The sequence below is a fragment of the Arvicanthis niloticus genome, chromosome 1 (assembly GCF_011762505.2).
Source record: "Arvicanthis niloticus isolate mArvNil1 chromosome 1, mArvNil1.pat.X, whole genome shotgun sequence".
Lineage (NCBI taxonomy): Eukaryota > Metazoa > Chordata > Mammalia > Rodentia > Muridae > Arvicanthis > Arvicanthis niloticus.
Genome location: NC_047658.1, coordinates 85,791,215 through 85,803,844, shown reverse-complemented (window position 1 = coordinate 85,803,844; position 12,630 = coordinate 85,791,215). Strand labels below are relative to the sequence as shown.

The 12,630-nt window shown below is 45.5% G+C and overlaps 1 pseudogene; it reads left to right on the top strand.

Annotated features, from left to right (window-relative positions):
- The first annotated feature begins 5,368 nt into the window (after window positions 1-5,368).
- Window positions 5,369-6,434, top strand: LOC143440847 (uncharacterized; annotated as a pseudogene).
- Window positions 6,435-12,630: the final 6,196 nt, after the last annotated feature.

The following is a 12,630-nucleotide window of genomic DNA, read 5'->3' as shown; positions in this document are numbered from 1 at the left end:
AACAAAACAGAAAAGGATGCGGGCAGAGGTATAGTTCCGCGGGTGCTTGCCTAGAACAGCAAGACCCTGGGGAAGGGGAAAGAGAATAGAGGAGAGGTGGGGGAAGGGAAGGAAACAAAGAAGGAAGAAGGAGAGAAAGAGTAAGTATTACTCACCTGGCCAGAGTGGGTTGGATACCTGAAGAGACAGCCTTTCCTAGTTACCATGACTGTTTGTCTATATAAATGCAGGTACTCCGTGCTCCTGAGACGGTCCTCCTGTGGTGCTGATGTAAGGTGTAGCTCTGCTCCCTGTGTAGGTGGGCACTGTGGGAGGGCACTCCTCTTGGAAAGAGATGATGTAGTAGCATCTTGACAATGGGATGGTGTTCTACCACTGTCTTTCTGATGTCACACTGGTTTCCCATCTGAAGAGACCCATGGGCTGGGTACATAACCCATGCTTAGAGAAGTAGACAAAAACCCAACATGAGTATGCTTGTCATCTGCAGCTACATTGAGGGAGGATATGCTAACCAGAAAGGAAGACAGACATAATAGAAATAATGCAATAATAAAACCACAGACATTCCGTGTTCTTGTATTCCATGTTCTCGCACATGCTGAGCGACTGCAACAGAGAGACCCCAAAGTACCATGGCTCAGACTGTTAGATGTTTTGTTTCTAGCTTTTGTGAGGCTGCTGTGGTTAGTGGTCCAGGCTAGCAGGGCAACTCTGAACTACACAGTCACTTAGGGTCAAATGTCTTTGCAGTTTGTTCTGTATCATAGATGGTACCCTCCCTGACTGCTTTTCACCCATGGGAAAGTGAGTGGAGCAGGAAGTTTTCTTGGAAGTAAAAGATGCCTATGTTTGCACACTGCTTCAGTCCACTGTCCAAAGATGAGGGCTTAGTCAAGTAAGCACATCTCCCTAAAAGGGAGGCCTCAATGGACTCAAGAGGTTAAGGTCGGGCTCTGCAAGATGTCTCATCAGGCAAAAGGCAGCCTGAGTTTGATCCCCTGAATTCACATAAAAGACAGATGCAGAAGCGTTTGTAATCCTAGCACTCTGGGGTACAGCTACATCTACTTTCCACCATGACAATAAACCTTTTAAAACCATGGGGGGAGGGGGGGATTCCAGCACTCCAGCAGGAGGAGAGGCAGAGACAGAAGAGTCACCTGGAAGCCTGTGGCTCTGCTCAGCCTAGAGTATTCACCAAAGCAGAAATAAGAGAAAGCCTGCCTCAGAACAAGGTGAAACGAGAGAACCAACTTCCGCAAGCTACCCTCTGACCTCTACACGTGTAGTGTGGCACGTGTGCACCAAAACTCACACACACAATATTAACCGATCAGTTGATTTGTTAACATATTGACGAGGGGTTGGTGAGACAGGCCCGGTGAGCACAGATACCTGCTGTTAAGCCTGAGTTTGATTGTTGGCCTTCATATGATAGAAAGAGAGAACAGCTTCCTGCAAGTTGACCTCTGACCTCCACTCATCATGTCATGACCATGTCACACATGCACACACATATACATACAATAAGTTTAAAATAAAATAAAAATATTTTAAATGGTACGTAACTGAGCTGTCATACCTCACGACTGTGGAGAGAGTGGAAAACAGATGTGGGCAAGGCTGCCTAGATTAGTATTGTATTCAGAGTCTACCTAGCACTACCCCATGATAGATACTAGGTAGTCAAGGCTCAGGTGTCAAAGACAACTGAAGAACACACAGCTCGATAAAAGCAGGGCCAGGTAGGTTAGAACAAGGTTTCCCAGCCCCCTGGTTCTTAGAGCCTACATCTTTGTAGAGCATATGCCTCATGTTCTACCGTGTGCAATGGATCAGCGAGTGGACCCGCGGACAGTGGCTGAGGTGTGGTCACCTCACGGACAGAGCTGGTTCTGCCCCTTCCACTAACCCCAGTGCCACAGCTAGCGCTCAGCAAGTCACTGCATGGGAGCATGAAGACCTCCTCCAGCCATGTATCTGATGTCACAGATGAGGAGGGTATGGTTAACCAGTAAGCCAAGGAACCTTCATATCACCTACCTCCCCTTCAGGTGAGTGAGGGAGCCTCTCCCATGATTCCCATAGCACTTGTGGTACCCAAGTCTTACCCCTCCCCATTATCCTGCTTTCTTAGTGGGTAGTACCCACTAAATTGTAGTCTAGGAAGAGAGAGGTGCCCTTGTTTTCAGAAGGTGGCCCAGCCGAGCAGGGAGGGAAGAGGCCACACATTAAAAAACTATCTGCCTGGATTCCAAGCTATTGCCCAGCTCTGTGGCTGTGGGAAGTTACTCAGCCTCTATGGAGAACAGCTGTCTTGAGTCAGTTTCTGTTGCAGTGACAAAACACCTGAGATAATCAACTTTAAAAGAAGGAAGGGAAAAAAGGGGGGAAAAACTAAAAAAAAAAAAAAAAAAAAAAAAGAAGAAGAAGAAGAAGAAGAAGAAGAAGAAGAAGAAGAAGAAGAAGAAGAAGAAGGAAGGAAGGAAGAAATGCATGGTAACACTCAGGAGGCAAGGGTAGGTGAATCTCTGCAAAACAAGTTCCAGGCCAGGCCAGCCAAAGAACACAGGGGGACCTTGTCTTTTTTTTTTTTTTTTTTTTTTTGGGGGGGGGTTGGGGGAGGAAATGTTGAGGAAACGAAAAGGCTAAGCTTCAGGATTTGGGCTCCATCCTCAGCATGTCAGGACAAAAGAGAGGTGGTCCATGTCATCATTGTTCATGGTTGCAGAAGTCTCAGTTTGTAGCTGTTTGGCCCCATGGTCATCAGCCTGTAACAAGGCAATACATTGCCTCCTACAGTTAAGAACTAGGACACACATGCACATGCGAGTGCACATACACAGACATACACACACACACACACACACACACACACACACACACACACGCATGACAGGGCCTACTATCCCCTTCAATGGCTTGCCTCAATGGCCTAACTTCCTTCCATCAGGCCCTACCCCTTAACTGTTCTGCTGCCTCCCAGTGGCACTACAAACTGGGAACCCAGCCTTCAACACATGAGCCTATGGGGACATTTCCAAACCACAAGAACAGGTTACCTCTACAAACAGGGAATTAGAGCTGAGAAGTGGCTCAACTTGACAGTGCTCACCTGACATGGATCATACCTCAGGTTCACTCCCCTTATCTTCCCCAAAAATACAAAACAAGAATGTGATCATAATAACTATGCCTTACTCAGCTGAGGCTGCTGGAACAGAAAACCCTACACTGGATGGTTTAAACAGAAGACATTTCTTTCTCACAGTCGTGGAGACTGGAAGTTCAGAAGCAAGTGTCCAGAGGCTCTGTACAGGTAAGGACTTAGAGGTGGCCATGCTGCTGTGCTGTATCCTCTAGTGGCAAAGGGAAAGGATCAGGGGTGGAGAAGGAAGAGATCACTCTAGTCTTCCTTTCTTTTTTATTATGGCACTAATCCCACCACAAATACCTGCCCTCACGACCTCTTGTGTGACATCCTTCCTGGGGAAATATGAGCAAATATCTAGTCATCTCAGGTAGAGAATCAATGACAGACTAACAATACAATCAAAGTCTAACTTAGTGAACCAATGTGCTCACCAGAGTCACCTACAAAGTATGAGTAAGGGGCACAAGAGCATGCATGACTCAGAGCCAACTGCCTCAGCAAAAACCAATGTGGGTGATAGTTCCTAAAAGCTGGAGCCTTGAGCTCTCTACTCAACTTGCAGGTGGTCCTACAGTTTAGAGAGCATTCTCTCTTCAGCTGCTGGGCTGGCCAATCTCATGTCAGCTTGAGCTAAAGTTATCTGACAAGAGGGAACCTTGGTTAAGAAAATGCCTCCAAGGCCTGGTGGTGGTGGCCCATGCATCAAATCCTAGCACTTGGGAGGCAGAGGCAGGCAGCTTTCTGTGAGTTCAAGGCCAGCTTGGTCTACAGAATAAGTTCCAGGACAGGCAGGGCTACACAGAAAAACCCTGTCTCGAAAAAAAAGTCTCAAAGGAAGGAAGAAAGGAAGGAAGGAAGGAAGGAAGGAAGGAAGGAAGGAAGGAGAAAGGGAAGGAGGAGGGAGGGAAGAAGGAAAGAGAGAAAGAAAGAAAGAAAGAAAGAAAGAAAGAAAGAAAGAAAGAAAGAGAAAGAAAGAAAGAAAGAAAGAAAGAAAGAAAGAAAGAAAGAAAGAAAGAAAGAAAGAGGAAGGAAGGAAGGAAGGAAGGGGAGAAAGAAAGGGGAGGGAAAAGGAGACAAAGAAAATGCTTCCATCAGATTAGCCTGTATGCAAGTCGTTGGGACATCTTCTGAATTAGTGATTGATGTGGTAAGGCCCAGTAAGGCCTAGCCCACTGTGGGTGTGGCCACCCTCTGGGCAGGTGGTCCTTAGTACATAAGAAAGCTGGCTGAGCAACTCCAGGGGAGCAAGCTAGTAAGCAGCATCTTTCGAGGCCTCTGCTTCAGTTTCTGCCTTAACTTCCCTGGATGAAGGACTACAAGCTGAAAGATGAAATACACCCTTTCCTGCCCAGATTTCATGGTGTTTTATCACAGCAATAGAAACTCTAACTATGACAGAAATTGATACCACGTCGTGGGCTATTGCTGTGACAAACCTGTGTGTTTTAGGAGGATTTTGATGGCATTTTTAAACTTTGAACTAGAGAAGCTACTGAGTGCTCAGAGCTTCTGCTCATATCATAACTCTTAGTGTTCACAGAAGCTCAGAGAGGGTAGAAAAGTAAGAATCGGTTAAGTTCCAGGGACTTCTTGAAACCAGAGAGGTGTTTATAGCATGAGACTTTACACCCCACTTTTAAAGCTGTCTAAGTCTTAAGGAGCTTACCTCCAGGATGGAGGGAATGTTCCAGGTCAGAGGAAACTGCTACATGACATCTCCCATGTGCAGGCTTCAACATAAGAATTTGGGGGACAGGATCACAAATACTTAGTCTATAATAATCACTTTCCTCATGAAATTTTTAAGAGGCTTAACCTAAACTTTTTTTAAGATGTATTTATTTTTATTTTATGTATATAAGCATTTTGCTTGCATTGTATGTATATGAATTGCATACATGCCTGATGCCCACGAAGACCAGAAGAATTCCTAGATTCCTTGGAACTGGGGTTATAAATGGTTTTAAGCTGCCATTTGGGTGCTAGGAATTGAACTCAGGTCCTCAGCAAGAGTCTAGAGAGCTTCCTGAAACACTGTTTCCCCAGCCCTGAACCACAGCCCTTGTCAGGTATGCTCATAACCCTTTGTTAATGTTTCTAGTTCCAGCAGGTCTAATGTCTGTTGGATTAATTAATGAAAGTATGAGTCAGTTGTTAATGGAGAATTAATAATTGAATGTATGAATCAGCCTACAAGGAAATGAGAAGTGAATGAATGAGTTTGTAGTTGATGGAGTAGATGAATGAACACATGAATAAGTAGATAAATGATTGAGAAGTGGGATTCTATCCAAGAAGAAAAAAGAGCCTCCCCTTTGAGGGATTTTTCCCCAGAATTTCTGTTCCAGTCTCACAGGTTACTTCTCCCACAGAAATGGGGTGTGACAGCTTCTCCAGGGAACCTCTGCACCCCTCCATCCACCTGTGAGCCGCTGCCTCCTATACCGCCCTGACCTAGACTGAAGCCACCCAACACATCACAAGACATCCTCCCATGATGACAACCAAGAACATTTTCCCAGCCTCAAAGCCAGTGTCAGACATCTTGTTCTAGACTTCTTCAGAAGCCTCCAACCCCACCACCAAATCTTCAAAGACCAACAAGTCTAAGAGGTCCATCTTCGAGATGCAGAACTCAGTCGGGAATCTGTCTGAGCAACTCCCAGAGAATTGTGAATCCTCCCTTTCTGAGTTTACAAGCTTCTACCACGTAGGCCTGTGTCCACTTACACCAAGGAAACTTCTGGCCCCAGGGCTGCAGACATGTGTCCCTATCCCTAAGCCCACAAACACCGGTGTCCCTAATGATTCTGTGGCCATGCTTCAGCTGACAGATGAGGCATATGAGTTCAGAAAGAATCTCAGCCCAGCCCTATACCATCTCAGGAATACACCCACTGTGTCAGTCATGGAGGTTTCCTCTGTTGATACCAGGGAGCTTTCCTCTGCAGATACCACGGAGGTTTCCTCTGCAGATACCACAAAGGTTTCCTCTGCAGATACCACGGAGGTTTCCTCTGCAGATACCACCGAGGTACCCCCTTCATCAGTGGTGAAGGCACCCTCTTCAGTGACCTCAAAGAGACTCACTGCAGAGGCCGTGAAGCCAAGGACCAGTACCCAAGATACAAACCAGAAGGAGCAAGACAATGCAATGAATTGTTTCTCCCTTGATCTGATGTTTGTCAACTCAAACCAGTCAACTCTGGACAGCCAACAAGTCTCTATTCCAGAGGCCACAAAAGTCACAACCCCAGGGACTCATGTTATTTCTTGAACTACCATTCAATAAACAACTGACTGCTGTTTCTGTCTCTTACATGGATGCTAGTGTTTCCAGCTGGGTTGGTTGTGCACTGCACAAGGTCAACCTACATCTAAAGAAATGCTGTTCACATTACAGATGCTATAGATTTGTGTCTTTGCTTTAATAGATTCAGCAGATGGCAGAACCAGATGGAGAACCAGAGGCTTCTAATTAAAGAAAAAGATACCCAAAGGGCTAGTGGTGACCTGGAACTGCAGCTCAGTTGGTAGAATGAGTGTCTAACATGCATGAAGCCCTAAGTTCAAGACCCAGAACTGCATGAACTGTGAGGGGGCATGTGTCTGTACTCCCAGCATCTGAGCTGTGAAAGTAGAAGAATCAGAAGTTCAAGATTATCTTTGACTACTTTGAGTACTTGGGGTCAACCATAGGTCAAAGTTTGCCATGCAGACTTGGTGGCCCAAGTTTAATTCCTAGTTTCTACACAAAAGAAGGACAGATGTGACCCCACAAAGTTGCCTTCTGACAGGTGTGTGGCACACATATACCCCCATATCTGAGGTCCAAGCTCTGAAACCAGAAACAGAGAAGGGTTACAGCAGGCTGGGAGGTTGGAGAGAAGGTAAAATGTGATAGACAGATAGATAAGTCTCTCTTATTTAGAAGCTTTATTTACCAACACATGAGCCACTAGACCAGCAGACACGAGCACACAGGCAGACATAAGCACACACTTAAACTGACATGTAACCCACATGGAAGTAGGCACACAGGTCTCTAGACAGACACACACAGGCAGGCTGACAAAGGCGAAGGTAACATCTCCCCTCCAACCTACAGGTCATATTTAATACAGACTTACACAAAAGTGTAATTCTGCTAGAAATAGTTAAATAAAAGGTTATATCATAGTTTCCCTAGACATCAAAGGTCAACCTTTTTTTCCCCATCTTAGCCCAAGCTTGGTTATCTGTATCAATAGACTGGCCCCTAAAACCCTGTATTACACACACACACACACACACACACACACACACTATACATATACAATAATGATAAACAAAGGCTAGTGGCGGCACTGGGGGAAATAAGATGGGGAAATAAATATTCCATCAGGTGGTTGAAGTGGGATAAGCCCAGAGCTTTGACACAGTAGGTGCTTAAGGACAGTCCTGTGGAAGGACAAGAATGGATATCTGTTCACCTCACAAACCAACAGGGTGATGCTTCACCCCTCAACCTGATGGTTAATTTTGATGGTCAGATTGGGAAGTACTAAGCAATTCATAAAGCATGCTTTCACCTGTGTCTGCAGGGGCTCTTCTAGAAAGGACTAAGGAAGGGGAAGATCCATCCAGAATGGGGCACCATCCTGTAGGCTGGGGATTTGGGGCGGAGTAAGAGGAAGAAGGAGGAAACTTGCCAGCATAGGCATTCTCTCCGTGTGTCTTGGCTCTCTCTCCTTCTTTGCCATCATGATGTAAGCTCTTCTTCCCTCCCACTGTGAAGACTGGACCTGTGAAATGAAATGAATCTTCTGTTACCATCTAGGAGTTTGGATTGGCTTTGTTTTCTCTGCCAGTTACAAACTGAAAGTAAGCCAGGTTGTGACGGTGGCACATACCTTTGATCCCTTGCACTTAGCAGGCAGAGGTAGGCAGTGGATCTCTGATTTCAAGACCAACCTGGTCTACAGATCAAGTTCCAGGACAGCAGGGCTACACAGAGAAACCCTGTCTCAAAAAAAGAATTTTTTTTAAAGTACCCCTCATCCATGCTCAAGAACACTCAATGAACACCCCAACTCCCTATATGGTGTGCTCTGATGGAATCATACTTGGGTTTGGTAGATATTATTAGTAGATATTAGTAGATATCTTATCAGTAGATATTAATGTCCCCAGGGAAGAGATTCTCAGGCTGTGTTGAACATTTTTTTTGTTTTGTTTTTTTCGAGACAGGGTTTCTCTGTGTAGTCCTGGCTGTCCTGGAACTCACTCTGTAGACCAGGCTGGCCTCGAACTCAGAAATCCACCTGCCTCTGCCTCCCAAGTGCTGGGATTAAAGGCGTGTGCCACCACCGCCCGGCGAACATTTTTATTACCACATGTGTCTATGCATCTAAGCATCCAGACCAGGTTTGCTGCAAGAAAGAATTACGGTTCATGTGAAATTGGGGGTAGAATTTAGAGTCAGGTCTGGTGGGCTTCCAAGTAGCTGTTCCTGTCACCCTCTTCTGCCTGCAAGGGGAAAGAAAGAAAATCATCCCTAGAACCTGGCAGAGAAAGAAAGCTGTCCCCCGTATCTCCCTATAACTCTTATCTCTCCCCACAGAGAGAGTTCTCAGCCGGAGGCCACTCGGGCTTCAAAGAGACTGATGACTGCAGGTTTTGGTTATCGCAGCTTAGAGAGGGGACACTTAGTCCTCACACCCTTACTAAAGAATCACTGGGACAAAAATGCCAAGAGCACTGAGATGAGAGTCTGTGATCTTCACAAAGGGCTTCCAGTTTCTCAACTAGACACTGGCTGCCTAGAAGAATGAGCAGCTGTGGCTCCAGGTGACCAAGGGACTTGACCAACCTCCTTTTTTTTTTTTTTAATTTTAATTTTATAAACTTTATTATTTAAAAACCTGCAAAACAGTAAAATTAGCCAGACAATTTCTTTTATTTATGTGTATGTGTGTGTGTGTTTATCTCTGTGTGTGTGTGTGTGTGTGTGTATGTATGTGTGTGTATGTATGTGTGTGTATGAGCCCTTGAAGGCTAGAAGAATGTTACAGATATCTGTGAACTACCCAATATGGGTACCAGGATCCAAACCCGTAATGATTGAGCACCAAGTGCTTTTTAACTGAGGAGTCTTCTCTCCAACCTTTTGAACAACTTCTATAGCATGCCTTTAAAAAGAGGTATGCTTGCCTTGAAGCCTGCAGTTGGGAGTCAGCCTCAGGGTTTGGCAGAGCAGCAATCTGGGAGAAGCCTGCCCCTCTGATGACATCACAGATGGAGCAGCCAGGCCAGCAGCTAACAAACTCTCAACTTGTTAATATTAACTATTATCATAATTATCATTATTTATAGTGTGTGTGGTGTGTGCACATGTCCATGAGTGTGTTGTGTTTACAACTGTGAGCGCCAGCGGTTGACTATTATCATAATTATCATTATTTATAGTGTGTGTGGTGTGTGCACATGTCCATGAGTGTGTTGTGTGTACGATTGTGAGCGCCAGCAGTTGACTATTATCATAATTATCATTATTTATAGTGTGTGTGGTGTGCACATGTTCATGAGTGTGTTGTGTGTACAACTGTGAGCGCCAGCGGTTGACTATTATCATAATTATCATTATTTATAGTGTGTGTGGTGTGTGCACATGTCCATGAGTGTGTTGTGTACAATTGTGAGCGCCAGCGGTTGACTATTATCATAATTATCATTATTTATAGTGTGTGTGGTGTGTGCACATGTCCATGAGTGTGTTGTGTGTACAATTGTGAGCCAGCGGCTGATGACATCCATTGTCTCCATCACTCACCTTGTTTTTTCTTAAACTTTTTTTTTCAAAACCTATTTTTTTTTAATTGGATATTTTATTTACATTTTAGATGTCATCCTCTTTCCCCATTTCCCCTCCCTAGAAAACCCCTATTCCATACCCCTTCTCCTTTTTGCTTTTATATATATATATTTTTTTTTAATGTTAACCAATGGCTTTATAAATTTGGTAATGCTCAATATCAATCAGAAGTGTAACCTAATACCCAACCTAGATCTATCAACTATTTTCTTAAACTTTTTAATTCTTCTCTGTGTTAGGGGGAGGAGCATGTGCTAGGGCCCATGTGTGGAGGTGGGGGGTAGGGGGGGGGAGGACAACTTACAGTTGGTTCCCTCCTCCCACCCCGTGGTTTCCTTGGACCCACTCAGCTTGTCAGACTTGGCAGCAGGTGCCTTTACCCTATGCCATCCTGTTGGCCCCGACATCTTATTTATTTGAGATGGGGTCTCTCACAGAACCTGGAGCTCATCCACTCAGCTAAACTACCGAGCCAATGAGTTCCAGGGATCTGGCTGTCTCCACTTCCCCAGGGCCGACCACTGCACCCAGCTTTTACATAGATGCTGGGGAGTCAGACTCAGGGAGGTCCCTTCTGCTTATACAGAAGACACTTTATTAGCCAGGATATCTCCTACCACAAACCCACACACACTCTGATTTCGAGTCTTGTTTCTAGCAGTTGAATCTTCACACTATAAAGACAGAGCAATCCTGCCCCATTTCTTTTGCACCTTTAAGAAAATGCCCAAGCCCATCTCAGGCTTTGTTTGAGCAGCAGATTCTGAGAAACAGGAAAGCAGTTTCTTCCCATCATGTCATTGCAGCCCGGCGGTATTTGCCACTCTGGCATTTGTCGTTTCTGTCTGGCTGAGTGTGTCAGCCTACCAGATTCCCAGACCTGACTCAGCTCCACTGGTCTCTTTACACACAAAAACCATCTCCTGAATAGAGAGCAGGTGCACATTTCTGAAATTTTCATGAGATCCTGGCTGTAAGCAAAGACCCAGTGAAACCAACAAACTAGACAATTCTGTGGATAGAAAGTCAGCTTATTTGAGGAATCAAACTGTGGCTGTATCTGGGGCCCAGGGGTGGAGACAGAGGACAGTGGGCAGTGGCAAAAGCATTGTCAGCTTTATGAGGACAGGTAGCAGTGGAAGGAGAGGTGTGGGCCAGAACATTCTGGGATTTAGCATAAGGGATTCAAACTGTTACAGCCTGTTTTGGTTAATCAAGAACTAGATGCTCTTTGGCCAAGGTAGTTTGATCTTTGGGGGTAGATAAGGGAAGTAATGGCTTTTCCTGATAAACAGAAACCCCCTTCACTAGATTTCTAAGGCCAGGCTGTCATTTAGGACGTTGTCAGCAGCACTGCCATTTGCCCATCCCTGCACCCCACCCACACCCCACTTTGGGGAGAACAGAATGAATGTCTAGGAACCTAACCTCATTGAGCAGGCTGCAATTGTATGCTTCCAACAATGAAGGAGGTTGTGACTGCTCACCCAGATGTCACATGCTGTCCACCGAGTCACCTGCACTGGTTCTTGACACAAGGTGGGGACACAGCTAAGCCCTTCGGCTGTGTAGTAGAGAAAACACGGGCCTCAGGGTTGACAAATCTAATTTCCTGACTCCCAGACATGGCTCAGATGAGTTATGTGGGGCTTTGTCTTTACAAAGACATTTAAACTGGCTTCTGCAAGTGTGCAGGGAGTTTACTGGCTTGTGTCACTGACTTGAAAATCCAAGAGTGCCTGGATCCAGGGAGAGGATTAATTGTGTTTCTGGACTCCATGAGCCTGGTACCGTGCCTCAGCATCTTCTCGTCACTCAAGCTCTGAGTCTCCAGGTTCCAGAAGAGCCGATGCTCTGACTGAGTCACTTAGGGAAGGCTTCCACTTTATGTGACAGCCCCTCCTCAGAGTCCCTCTCCTTCCAGGAAGTACTTTTCAAATGGAGTCTAACCCTAACCACCTCCCACAATGGGCTTCTAGCTACAGGCTACAGTATGCCTAGCCTGGTCACACTGGAACTGGATGCAGTGCTCAGAGGGGACACTGAGGCAAAAGGGAACGACTTCTGGAGGAGGAATGTATGATCCTGAAGATGCAGAGGAGGGGGCACATTTAGTTACAGTGAGCCTAGTGTACCTGTGGAGGACGTGCTATGGGAAACAGTCTTGTCTAGGAAAGGTAATTAGCCCAACAAGGGCCTGTATTTCCTGCTCCCCTCCCTCTCCCTTTGCACTAGTCAGCCAATAACAGACTGTGTTAATAACCAAGCCCCCACCAGTGAGATGAGACACACCACCTACCTGAGAGATAAAAGATTAGAAGCCATCTTGGCTGAGGATGCTCACCAGCCAGTTTTAGGTTCTGGTTCATCTTCTCTGCAAGAAGAAATTGCCTTCCCAAATGACTTTCACTCTGTTCCTGTGTTCCTTCCTTTGTGCAACACTGAGATCATAATTTTCCCATAATGCCACCACTAGTAGCCCTTTAAGGACCCAGAGCCTAGAAATCTGAAGACTATAAATTTCCTTAGGGAAGTACAAATGACACCTACCATCTGCCTCTAATCCAGGGCTCCTACAGAGTCTGTTAGAGGCTTAAAAATCTACTGGTGTGCATGGCCT